We start from the raw sequence: 14,146 nt of genomic DNA, 5'->3' as shown, positions 1-14,146 counted from the left end.
TAAGCAAGTGGTAGGTATCATAGCATAGGCATTGCAAAGAGCGAGCAACTAGCAAGCAAAGATAGAAGTGATTTCGAGGGTATGGTCATCTTGCCTGAAATCCCGCAAGGAAGAAGAAGGAGTCCATGAAGAAGACAAACGGACGTAGTCGAACGGGTCGTCACAAACGCGACGTTCTCTGAACCAAACCGAAGAAGCAACACCGGAAAGAAGCACACAACATAGTAAACAACCAACACATAATCATGGCATGATGCATAATCAAGTGTGATGCATGTCCAGTTTAATGAGGCATGGCATGGCAAAGTGCACAAGCAAACCTACAAATTAAGTGGAGCTCAATATGCAACTCCGTTGCGTATTGACGAAACACCACGTGACTTATTTAGTTCGATCTCGTTTATGTACCCAACAAGATTAAATGTTAACATGGCAAGAGGGTGAAGCAAAGAAAACTACCTATCTAGGCAAGTTTAAATGAGGCCGAAAGCAACGAACACAATTCCGGAAAACTCCTCATGAGCATATTATAGATTTGGTACTGTTCTGCCCTAAACAATATTTTAGAGTTGTTAAACATGCAAAGTAAAGTCACCATGTTAAACTAGGCATTTTTCTACCCCATTTACATATAAAGTTTATTAGGTTTGGAGCTACGGTTATTTAGTTATGAATTAAATCATTTTAGCATGGCATAGGAGCAAATTTAACCAAACATCATTTTAAATATTTTAAACATGGATGAAAATGACATATTATGAAACTATATGAAATTCTAAGCATTTTACATATTTAAACCATTTTAATCCGAAGCACGGTTCATGAGTTATTAGATGCATGAACTCTAGGGACTTTTTCTGTAAAACTGCACTCTCTGGATAAATAGCAAATTCGCATAACAGGGAAAAAACATGATACGGGCCAAATCTGGCTGGCCCAACAGTGCACAGGGGCTCGGGTGTGCGCTCACCCATGGGCTGAGGCCCGACTGGAAGCAGAGGAGGCCGCTGGCTGGGCCAGATCTGGAGTCCAGCAGGTGACTCACGCGCGTGGTGGCCGTGTGCTTGATGCAGCGCTGCTGCATCTCGTTGAAGAAGAACGGCAGTGGCGCCATGGCGACAGGAGGCAGGAGGTCGCAGCGGCGGGGCTCTTCCCGGCCGGATCGCGCCTGAACCCGCGGGAACAAAGTGAGGGCGCACGGATCCACGTAGGAGGAGACGAAGCAGGGGCTTGAGGCGACGAGCTTGAAGGAGGCTGCTGTTGCCTGAAGAAAAGACAGAGAGTTCAGAGAGAAACAGGGGAAGGGAAGGAGAGAGAGACATCGTGGGATGGCAAAGGCCTGACGAGGCGACCTGAATGCTCACCGACCAGGTCGGCGGCTGCAGGATCGTGATGAGGAAGGGGCGCCGGCGGTCAGAAGGGGCCTGAGGCGTTGGTTGGAGGTCCCATGCAAACGGGAGGCTCCTGGAAGGCGTCTGCTTGGAGCTCATGCGGCAAGCGAGGCGGAGGGCGCCAGGAACGGAGCAGATTTGGCGAGGGGAGGCGGAGCAGAGGCAAGCCGGCGGCGTCCGGATCCTCTTGGCAGCCTTGGCGTTCGTCCATGGAGGTCCCCTGTCCAAAGGAAACGAGCAGAGGGATGAGTAGAGGGAGAGGAACCCAGAGAGGGAAAATAAGGGGAAGGGGAACTGGGTACCGGTCTTGTTCTTGTCGCCAGTGGTGGTCGCCGGCAGCAGGTCGAGCTCCTGCTCAAGGAAGGAGGCGCGTGAGGGGCTGGGCTGCTTGGTTGGTCGGGGATGCAAAACGAGGAGGTGGTTGGTTCGGCCGGGTGGGGTGGATGGATTGGATCGGGGATCCCGAGGAAGGGGGAGACCAGGTGGAGCTAGTGGCGGCGGAGAGGAGGATGGATGGGACAGGATCCCTAATTCCTAGGGTTGCCCATTATATACACTGGTGGGTTAGGTTAGGGGCTAACGGAACCCTCCGATCGTAAACGGGCGGTCGGGAAAAATAGGCTAGGGAGCCCAAATAAGAAAACGGAGACATTTTGTAGATGTTTGGGGATGATCCGGATCCAACGGTGACGAAAGTCCGGTTCGGGTCCGGGACAACTCTCGGACGCGCGCGCGAGGAGGGCCGCGGGCTGACGAGAGAGGTTAGGTTGGGTCTGGCGGATTGTGAAGAGCGGGTTGGTCTGAGAGAAGAGGGGAGAGATGCAGCCCGGCACGGTTTCCGGAGACCGAAAACGTCCGACGTTAGACCGGCTATACTGCCGCTATAGTTATCCGTTGGGGCATCAAACGATCTCCGAATGCGATGAAACTTGACAGGCGGTCTATCTACACTATAATAAGACCACACGTCAACTCTCATCCTATTCTGAGAACATTTTCTGGCCACTTATAAAATACTATTTCGGACATGTCGCGGGCACATGCAAGTGTGTCTGGGCTCAGAACGGACAACGGAGAGAACGCGGAGGCCGGGACGGATGCAAGTTTTGAAAACATGATGATGCAATGCACATGATGACATGACAAGATGCAACACGCAAGCGAATGACATGGCAACAACATCGAATAACTGAAAGACACCAGGCACATCGGTCTCGGGGCGTCACAACACTCCACCACTACGAGAGGATCTCATCCCGAGATCTAGAATGGCACCGGAGGGCAAACGGAAGAGAAAGAGAAAGGTAAAATTAAGTTGCTTCTTTGACAAACGAGTGAGACCAAAGAACCTTGAAAAGGTTAAGCCAATCGAGAGAAGCATACAACGGAGATGACGAAGCTGAAAACACTCCGTTAGAAAAGAGGAACAAGGGAGAACAATTTCGGGCAGCACTCCGATTGTAAAGAAAAGGAATTGAATAAGAACTTGATAAGATGAGAAGATACTTGATGAAATCGCAATACACTGCCTCCGTAACTATTGAATGGATGGAACAAGGGGTAAGAAAGATCTCGGACAGCACTCCGGTTTAAAAGAGATGACAAACTTGATAAAATGAAAGAGCTTGAGAAAAAGGGACACAACACTCCGGTTAAAAGGATAAGCATGAAAAGAACATGATCCTGACAAGAACAAGAAGAAAGGTTGAAGAGAGCAACAACACAATGCCTCCGGACAGAAGAAATAGAAGATAGATAATTGAAATAAAAGAATGGAGGAGAAAATGCCAACTTCTGCTACAAAAGAGCTTGAAAAGGCATCTTTAGGAGAAGGGTTGAACTGAGTTGTTGGAAAACCAACAACGAAAAGAATACGCTTGATATGGTCTTAAGGAATACATCTCAAATTATGAGGTGACAACCTGCCACTCACGGGAAAAAGAATTGGATTGATATGAACAAGGAGATGAGAAAATATTTCACAGGGAGGATAAAGAAGAGCTTGGGTCCTTTATAAGCACCATAAATAGCAACAATCCTTAGGGAAAGCTTAAGGTGAAAGAAATAACCCAAGATAACTCCAATGAAGAGATTGATGGATTTAAGATACCCCAGTCTTAACAACCTGTGAATCATGAAACATGAACTCAAATTATCAAGAATGACATAATACCACCCCCAGTGATACGATAGAAAGAATTGCACTCCGGATTGCAAGATGGAGAATGCTTGAACTCCTCTGAAAAGAATCTTGATGAACACTTCGAAAAGGAATTAAATCCTTTATGAACCATCATGTAGAACATCTATGAAAACCTCCGGTAGAAAAAGGATGATCAAACGAAAATAAAGATGAAAAGAATAATATTGGAGCCTGGCAATGATTTAGATGGATCTCCGTGACGATATAGTTGAGAGAGCTTGGAACTCCGGTAAAAGATGAATAATTGAGATCAAGAATTTTGATGAGGCTCCGGAATAAGGAATTAAATTTACTCGATGAAAACAAGAATACGAATTACGTTATGCGTATCCTTCACCAATTTAGATTGATGACAAGCAATGGATTTGGCATACTACTTATTCTCGTAGAAAGGATTAAGATAGATATGGAGCAAACTTGAGAAGGTCTTCAACGAACCACCGGAAGGATTGAAAACAACGAACCACCGTAAGAATTAAAAATGAACGAAGAGAAGATAAAGAAACACTGGGAAGAATTATAAAAAGAACGAAGATACTTGAGAGAATTTAGATACAACTGAAACGAAGAGATCACGCGCTGATTAAAGAATATTGAATGATGCACCGGTAAGATTTGGGGAACGAGAGCTGAAAACTGAGAATGAACAAGTCTTCTGAAATGATGGGCTCCGGATAATCGAACTGAAAAATACCCTTGAATATCTCCTGATGGGTGAAAAGGATTCTCACAATCGAAAATAATTATGAGAGGATGACAACAAGCTAGCACCATGAATCTTGAAGAGAATGGAGCAAGATTAAAGAGAAACTCTTCTTCGGTCTTTAATATCTAAGAATGACGATGAGAAACACCACCAAATTGTTGAGGTACTCCGGGATGAAAAATGGAAAGGTTGAACCAACGATGAAAAGAATTTGAAAGATCTTGGAGAAATACATATGACTAATGCTGAATCATTCTTATGTCAAACTTTGAAAAGAATTTGATTATAACTCCGGAAAAATAAGAAGAGTCAGGTAAGATCCTGGGAAAAAACCTGTGGGTTAGGGCCCACTCAAAAGAAACACCATTGAAATGATTAAAAGAGGGGTTGCACCGGTTGAATTAAATGACTTGAATGAGATAACAACCTGGAAAGATCTTGAACGAATGCAGAGTGGAGAACACGAATCTTCGAGATATCTTGAGCACTCCGGAACAAATGAATAGCGAGAAATGAATGGTTATGAGGTGCACCGGCACGAGAAAAGCATTTGAAATGATGAAAAAGGATATGATCAACACCAAAGCTTGATTTAAATCCACCGGAGAAGAAAAGAATGAATAATGATGAACTTGAGGCTCCGTTAGTATCTTCATGAGCATCACCGGATAAGAACATTCAAAGACAAGAATGAAGAGTCTTCACATGAATAAAATGGATACTCGATTAAGATATATGAGCCCTTGAAAAAAAAAAGGGAGGGAGGGCGGGAAAACAAAGGCAACTTGGAGACGGATGAAACAAACACCGTTGAGAAGAACTGATACTTGATCTTGCGGTTGTTGAAATGATCGGATCCACTTGAAGAGAAATACATCGGTTGAAAAGAATTGACATGACAATCTCGATTATCATGAAGATTGGTATTCACATCGGAGTATGAGAACACCGTTTAGAGAAGGTATGGAATCAACATTTGACATTGAAGCAACTCGAATACCACAACTCAAAACAAAAAACAAAGGATTGGCTTGCAGAATAGGACGGAACAAACATATGATAGAGATTTCGTCCGAAGTTTTCATGGTGGGGCCTACACGGGCTCGATCGTACAGCACCATCATGTACAAGGCAGTGCACATGACATACGAAGCGTCCCCGAGTCGGCATAGCCAAGGACTCTTTAAGACACAACGAGACCACTGTAAAACCAACCGTGAATAGGCGGACCACTAGACGTCGAACCCCAATTTCGTATCATACATCTGTCGGAAAGATATCCTAAGAGCTACTTGAATTCCCACTTATAAACTCCGGAAATTTTCCGGTTATGCAATCAGGTGTTGGGGATACAGGGGAAGCATAATATCTCACCCAAAACTAACAAATCCTACATCCAGCTGTATCCATCCTTCAACACATAACCAAGAAACCTTCGGAAATCGTCTACCTCAACCCTCGAAAAGCATCTGTTATACAAGTTATGGCAATACTCCCGAACTCCCGCCCCAGTACTGGGTCGCGTCGAGGTTATCTCACCAACAACTGCATAAAAGAGATTTTCAATGTTGGCGAAACTAAACTCAGGTATTCCAGAACTGCAACGATAAAATTGTGACGACAACACCTCGGAGCTCAACTCCCGGGGACACTGCCACAACCCCTAAATGTCAGGAGGCACCAAGAACAATGTTCTCGTCACAAAACCATCGGAACGATTCCAAGATACCCGCGTGATCCTAAATTTTTTTATGAAAATTTGAGAAGAGAAGAGTCAAAACTCTACGTCAGGATGCCTTACCAGAGCGATGAAGGGACTGGGGATTAAAAAGAATTCCTAAACTCTCCGATATATAATTCCTAAATGACTCAAAACATTTTTCTAGACTCAACAACGGCTGCTAATCCGATCAAGCAGTGGGGGCTCCTAAGGTCGGGGAAGGCTCTGATTACCAACTTTTAACGCCCTCGATGCGGCTATATCTCCCACGTGTCGAAGCACGACTTAGAGGCATAACCGCATTGAAAGCAATGTCGCAAGTGAGGTAATCTTCGCAAACAACCCATGTAATACAATAAGGGAAAAGATACATAGTTGGCTTACAATCTCCACCTCACACAATACATGAATAAAACATTACATCATCCAAATACAATCAAGGTCCGACTACGGAACCAAAATAAAAGAAGAACCCCAAATGCGACAAGGTCCCCGATCGACCCCAACTGGGCTCCACTACTGATCAACTAGAACGAAACAACACAAAGGACAAGATCTTCATCGAGCTCCTCCTGAGCTTGGTTGCGTCATCTGCACGGACTCATCGGCACCTGCAAGCTGGTTTTGGAAGTAACTGTGAGTCACGGGGACTCAGCAATCTCACACCCTCGCGATCAAGACTATTTAAGCTTATGGGTAAGGTAAAAGGTACGAGGTGGAGCTACAGCAAGCGACTAGCATATATGGTGCCTAACATACGCAAATGAGAGCGAGAAGAGAAGGCAAGGCACGGTCGATAAAAACTATGATCAAGAAGTGATCCTAGAACAACCTACGTCAAGCATAACTCCAACACCGTGTTCACTTCCCGGACCCCGCCGAGAAGAGACCAGCATGGTTACACACGCGGTTGATGTATTTTAATTAAGGTCAGCTTCAAGTTTTCTACAACCGGACATTAACAAATTCCCATCTGCCCATAACCGCGGGCACGGCTTTCAAAAGTTCAAATCCCTGCAGGGGAGTCCCAACTTAGCCCATCACAAGCTCTCACGGTTAACGAAGGATATTCCTTCTAGCGGGAAGACCCGATCAGACTCGGAATCCCGGTTACAAGACATTTCGACAAGGCAAAACTAAACCAGCAACACCGCCCAAATGTGCCGACAAATCCTGATAGGAGCTGCACATATCTCTTTCTCAGGGCACACTCAGATTGTCCTAGGTACGGGTAGGCCAGCCTAGAGTTGCCCCTGGTGGCCACCGGCAGCTGACAGGTGGACCAACACTCAGAGGAGCACTGGCCCGGGGGGGTTAAAATAATGATGACCCTTGAGTCTGCAGAACCCAAGGGAAAGAAAAGGGCTAGGTGGCGAATGGTAAAACCAATGTTGGGCATTGCTGGAGGAGTTTTACTCAAGGCGAACTGTCAAGGGGTTCCCATAATAGCCCAACCGCGTAAGGAACGAAAAATCCGGGAACATAACACCGATATGACGGAAACTAGGGCGGCAAGAGTGGAACAAAACACCAGGAATAAGGCCGAGCCTTCCACCCTTTACCAAGTATATAGATGCATTAATTAAATAAGATATATTATGATATCCCAACAAGTAAACATGTTCCAACAAGGAACAACATCTCCATGTTCCAACAAGGAACAAACTTCAATCTTCACCTGCAACTAACAACGCTATAAGAGGGGCTGAGCGAAGCGGTAACATAGCCAATCAACGGTTTGCTAGGACAAGGTGGGTTAGAGGCTTGGTTCACAATATGGGAGGCATGATAAGAAAGTGGTAGGTATCATAGCATAGGCATTGCAAAGAGCGAGCAACTAGCAAGCAAAGATAGAAGTGATTTCGAGGGTATGGTCATCTTGCCTGAAATCCCGCAAGGAAGAAGAAGGAGTCCATGAAGAAGACAAACAGACATAGTCGAACGGGTCCTCACAAACGCGACATTCTCTGAACCAAACCGAAGAAGCAACACCGGAAAGAAGCACACAACATAGTAAACAACCAACACATAATCATGGCATGATGCACAATCAAGTATGATGCATGTCCAGTTTAATGAGGCATGGCATGGCAAAGTGCACAAGCCAACCTACAAATTAAGTGGAGCTCAATATGCAACTCCGTTGCGTATTGGCGAAACACCACGTGACTTATTTAGTTTGATCTCGTTTATGTACCCAACAAGATTAAATGTTAACATGGCAAGAGGGTGAAGCAAAGAAAACTACCTATCTAGGCAAGTTTAAATGAGGCCGGAAGCAACGAACACAATTCCGGAAAACTCCTCATGAGCATATTATAGATTTGGTACTGTTCTTCCCTAAACAATATTTTAGAGTTGTTAAACATGCAAAGTAAAGTCACCATCTTAAACAAGGAATTTTTCTACCCCATTTACATATAAAGTTTATTAGGTTTGGAGCTACGGTTATTTAGTTATGAATTAAATCATTTTAGCATGGCATAGGAGCAAATTTAACCAAACATCATTTTAAATATTTTAAACATGGATGAAAATGACATATTATGAAACTATATGAAATTCTAAGCATTTTACATATTTAAACCATTTTAATCCGAAGCACGGTTCATGAGTTATTAAATGCATGAACTCTAGGGACTTTTTCTGTAAAACTGCACTCTCTGGATAAATAGCAAATTCGCAGAACAGGGAAAAAACATGATACGGGCCAAATCTGGCTGGCCCAACAGTGCACAGGGGCTCGGGTGTTCGCTCACCCATGGGCTGAGGCCCGACTGGAAGCAGAGGAGGCCGCTGGCTGGGCCAGATCTGGAGTCCAGCAGGTGACTCACGCGCGTGGTGGCCGTGTGCTTGATGCAGCGCTGCTGCATCTCGTTGAAGAAGAATGGCAGTGGCGCCATGGCGACAGAAGGCAGGAGGTCGCAGCGGCGGGGCTCTTCCCGGTCGGATCGTGCCTGAACCCGCGGGAACAAAGCGAGGGCGCACGGATCCACGTAGGAGGAGACGAAGCAGGGGCTTGAGGCGACGAGCTTGAAGGAGGCTGTTGTTTCCTGAAGAAAAGACAGAGAGTTCAGAGAGAAACAGGGGAACGGAAGGAGAGAGAGACGCCGTGGGATGGCAAAGGCCTGACGGGGCGACCTGAATGCTCACCGACGAGGTCAGTGGCTGTAGGATCGTGATGAGGAAGGGGTGCCGGCGGTCAGAAGTGGCCCGAGGCGTTGGTTGGAGGTCCCATGCGGATGGGAGGCTCCTGGAAGGCGTCTGCTTGGAGCTCCCGCGGCAAGCGAGGCGGAGGGCGCCGAGAATGGAGCAGATTTGGCGAGGGGAGGCGGAGCAGAGGCAAGCCGACGGCGTCCGGATCCTCTTGGCAGCCTTGGCGTTCGTCCATGGAGGTCCCCTGTCCAAAGGAAACGAGCAGAGGGATGAGTAGAGGGAGAGGAACCCAGAGAGGGAAAAGAAGGGGAAGGGGAACTGGGTAGCGGTCTTGTTCTTGTCGCCGGTGGTGGTCGCCGGCGGCAGGTCGAGCTCCTGCTCAAGGAAGGAGGCGCGCGAGGGGCTGGGCTGCTTGGTTGGTCGGGGATGCAAAACGAGGAGGTGGTTGGTTCGGCCGGGTGGGGTGGATGGATTGGATCGGGGATCCCGAGGAAGGGGGAGACCAGGTGGAGCTAGTGGCGGCGGAGAGGAGGATGGATGGGACAGGATCCCTAATTCCTAGGGTTGCCCATTATATACACTGGTGGGTTAGGTTAGGGGCTAACGGAACCCCCCGATCGTAAATGTACGGTCGGGAAAAATAGGCTAGGGATCCCAAATAAGAAAACGGAGACGTTTTGTAGATGTTTGGGGATGATCCGGATCCAACGGTGACGAAAGTCCGGTTCGGGTCCGGGACAACTCTCGGACGCGCGCGCGAGGAGGGCCGCGGGCTGATGAGAGAGGTTAGGTTGGGTCTGGCGGATTGTGAAGAGCAGGTTGGTATGAGAGAAGAGGGGAGAGATGCAGCCCGACATGGTTTCCGGAGACCGAAAACGTCCGACGTTAGACCGGCTATACTGCCGCTATATCTATCCGTTGGGGCATTAAACGATCTCCAAATGCGATGAAACTTGACAGGCGGTCTATCTACACTATAATAAGACCACACGTCAACTCTCATCCTATTCCGAGAACATTTTCCGGCCACTTATAAAATACTATTTCGGACATGCCGCGGGCGCATGCAAGTGTGTCTGGGCTCAGAACGGACAATGGAGAGAACGAGGAGGCCGGGACGGATGCAAGTTTTGAAAACATGATGATGCAATGCACATGATGACATGACAAGATGCAACACGCAAGAGAATGACATGGCAACAACAGTGAATAACTGAAAGACACCTGGCACATCGGTCTCGGGGCGTCACAGTGAGCCTAGCTCAACTGGTTCGGGGAGTGGATGTACAAACCCAACACCTGGGTTCGAATCCTCACGGAGGCGAATTTCGGTTCCTATTTATTCTTGAGGACTAGATTAAAAATCCTAGTACTCGTACATAAAAGGCCGGATGCATCCCTGGATGGTGCAGAGGCCGGGGAAGTGAAATTCTCCCCAAATTTTTAAGGGGACGTCACCGGGGTAACCGTATCGCCGGCCATGTCGAGCATCTCCTGCGGCCGGCAGCCGCATTAATGGGGGGCTGGCTCTGCGCTGAGTGTCAGAGGACTGGCTCGAGTGAGTGGGTGAATGACGAGCCGCTCCCGCGAGTGTCCTCGGGCGAAACCCTAGCCGCCGCCCCTCGTCCTCCCTCGCCGATCTCTCTCCCCCCGCCGCCACCGCATAGCGCCGCCGGGCAAAGACCGGCCGGCGTTGGTGGCTGCGGGGATCTTGCCCCTCTCCTCGCGGTTGGCGTCCCATGTGGGACGGCGCTGGGCTGGGCGGGGCCCAGCGGCGCGGCGGAGGGCGTGCTGGGTGGCGGTGCCCCTGCCTGGCGGCGGTGCAGCTGCGGCTTCAGGCCTCTCCGACGCGCGGCGTCGCGAGGTATCCCGGCGGCGGCTTGGCGGCGTGGCGCGGCGGAGCTCCGGCTATGACTCAGCGGTGGGTTGGAGGGCTAGGCACCGTCCAGTGGTGCTGCCTCCACGGCGGTTGCGGCTTGGGGCCCTGGACCCTGATCCGATCTGGATCTGGTGGTGCCGGGATCTGGGCCATGGCGGCTGGCGAGGTAGGGGTTTCGTCGGGGCTTGTCGGCCTCTAGGCACCATGGGGGTGCTGGCGGTGACGCGTGCCAGGCGTGGTGACACTGGTGGACGTGGTGGTCATCTTCTTCCCGAGATGGCCGACCAGAGGCTTGGTGATCGGATCTCGAGATCCATCATCTTGTCCCGGCTGCGAGTAGGGGAGACATGGTTGCCGGTGAAAACCGAGCCGACGGCAGGCGATGGCAGTGTTCTCGCCGTTACCTTGATGAAGGCATCGTCGTGTAACTATTGTCGACCCACTCGTGCTGCTCCGGAGGAAACCCTAGGATCTGGTGTTCCAGATCGGACGATGGCGGCACTGTGGTGTCGTTTCTCTCTTGGGAGCATCGTTTGCGGAGCAGCGCTCACTACTAGGAAAAGGGCTATAGATAGGATTGACACTAATGGCGCACCAGGGAAGTAGTGCGCCACTACTATATACTAATGGCGCACCTGTTGGTGATGCACCATTAGTGTGGAAGACACTAATGGCGCACCGGACAAAAGGTGCGCCACTAGTGATTTTTTTTCATTTTTACATACATACTAATGGCGCATCCGACCGAAGTGCGCCATTACTAGTTCTAACTAGTAATGGCGCACCGGACAAGGAGTGCGCCAGTACTGAATTTTTTTTAATTCTTTTTTTGCAAAACAACTAATGGCGCACCGTGTCAAAGTGCGCCATTACTAGTTTAAACTAGTAATGGCGCACTACTACGCGGTGCGCCATTAGTATATATATATTTTTCACTACTACACGACTATCTCGGTTACGGTTATCCCGCGGGGCAGGTAGTCCACGGATTTTCTGGATGCGTAAGGTGCATGGATGACACAACGTATCGCCAGCTAGATAGAGATCCCGGGTCTTCGAAAACCGTGTTCATGGGACATCGACGTCCCCCTCGCCGCCGACGATCAACCGCACCCTCCCCCGCTCCACCGCCGCCGACGATCAACCGCACCCTCCCCCGCTCCACCGGCCGCCGCCACCGACCCCCGGCCCGCACCCTCCCCCACTCCACCGTCGCCGATGACCCACCGCACCCTCCACTCCACCTTTTTCATATTCATAAATATTTTCAAATAACAAATTTGAACATATTTTTTAAAAAAATTATTACTGTTTTTATAAAGAAAATATTACTGTTATGATTTAAACAAGTTTGAACATATTTAAACACAAATAAATATCAAACAGCATTTTAAATGCACTACTACACGACTATCTCGGTTACGGTTATCTCGCGGGGCAGGTAGTCCATGGATTTTCTGGATGCATAAGGTGCATGGATGACACAACGTATCGCCAGCTAGATAGAGATCTTGGGTCTTCGAAAACCGTGTTCATGGGACATCGACGTCCCCCTCGCCGCCGACGATCAACCGCACCCTTCCCGCTCCACCGCCGCCGACGATCAACCGCACCCTCCCCCGCTCCACCGGCCGCCGCCACCGACCCCCGGCCCGCACCCTCCCCCACTCCACCGTCGCCGATGACCCACCGCACCCTCCACTCCACCTTTTTCATATTCATAAATATTTTCAAATAACAAATTTGAACATATTGTTTTAAAAAATTATTACTGTTTTTATAAAAAAAAATATTACTGTTATGATTTAAACAAGTTTGAACATATTTAAACATAAAAAAATATCAAACAGCATTTTAAATGCACTACTACACGACTATCTCGGTTACGGTTATCTCGCGGGGCAGGTAGTCCATGGATTTTCTGGATGCGTAAGGTGCATGGATGACACAACGTATCGCCAGCTAGATAGAGATCTTGGGTCTTCGAAAACCGTGTTCATGGGACATCGACGTCCCCCTCGCCGCCGACGATCAACCGCACCCTCCCCGCTCCACCGCCGCCGACGATCAACCGCACCCTCCCCCCCTCCACCGGCCGCCGCCGCCGACCCCCCGCCCGCACCCCCCCCCACCCCACCGTCGCCGATGACCCACCGCACCCTTCACTCCACCTTTTTCATATTCATAAATATTTTCAAATAACAAATTTGAACATATTGTTTTAAAAAATTATTACTGTTTTAAAAAAAATATTACTGTTATGATTTAAACAAGTTTGAACATATTTAAACACAAATAAATATCAAACAGCATTTTAAATGCATAAAAATAAAAATTGGGGAGCCTGGGAATCGAACCCAGGACCTCCAGTGTGTGTGCTGCGTGCTGACCAGTCGGGCTAGTGGGCGGGTTCTGATGTAGATTGGGTTAGGTGGAATATAACCTGAGGGCTCGAACTGTAATAAAAAAACATTCTAATGGCGCACCGCTGCTGGGTGCGCCATTAGTAAGCTTCCCCCCACTCCACCTATTCCCCTCCCTCCCTTCCTCCCCACTCGACCTAATTTGCCCCCTCCGCCCCAACCGTACGCCGCCGCCGCGCCTGCACGCCCCCTCTGTCCCCTGCCGCCGCTGCCCCGACCCCCGCCCCCACGCCCCCACGCCCCCACCATTGCAGCTCCCCCGCGCCGCCGCCCCCACGCCCCCCACCACTGTAGCTCCCTCGCGCCGCCGCCCTCGCGCCCCCGCGCACCGAGCCGGAGGAGGAGGACCAGGAGGAGGACGACAAGGAGGAGGAGACGACGACCGCCAGCTCAGCCAAGCCATGCGACGCCGCCGTCCGCGCGCTGCTCTGCCCTACCTTAGCTCAGCCAGGCCGGCGCCGTGTACTCCCTCGACTGCAGGTGAGCCCCTCCCCTCCACTTCCTTCTTCTTCTTCTTCTTCCTCTTGCCCTCAACCTCTGCTCTGAGTCTCGACCGCTGTGCAGGGCCCGTCCATCTCCGGCGAGCTCACCACACCGCGCGAGCTCAACAACCGCTGTGCAGGGCACCACCACGCAGGTGACAGTTAGGTACAGTTACAGAAAATGGC

Source organism: Triticum urartu, chromosome 7 (genome assembly GCF_003073215.2).
Source record: "Triticum urartu cultivar G1812 chromosome 7, Tu2.1, whole genome shotgun sequence".
NCBI lineage: Eukaryota > Viridiplantae > Streptophyta > Magnoliopsida > Poales > Poaceae > Triticum > Triticum urartu.
This window is presented reverse-complemented; position numbering follows the sequence as displayed.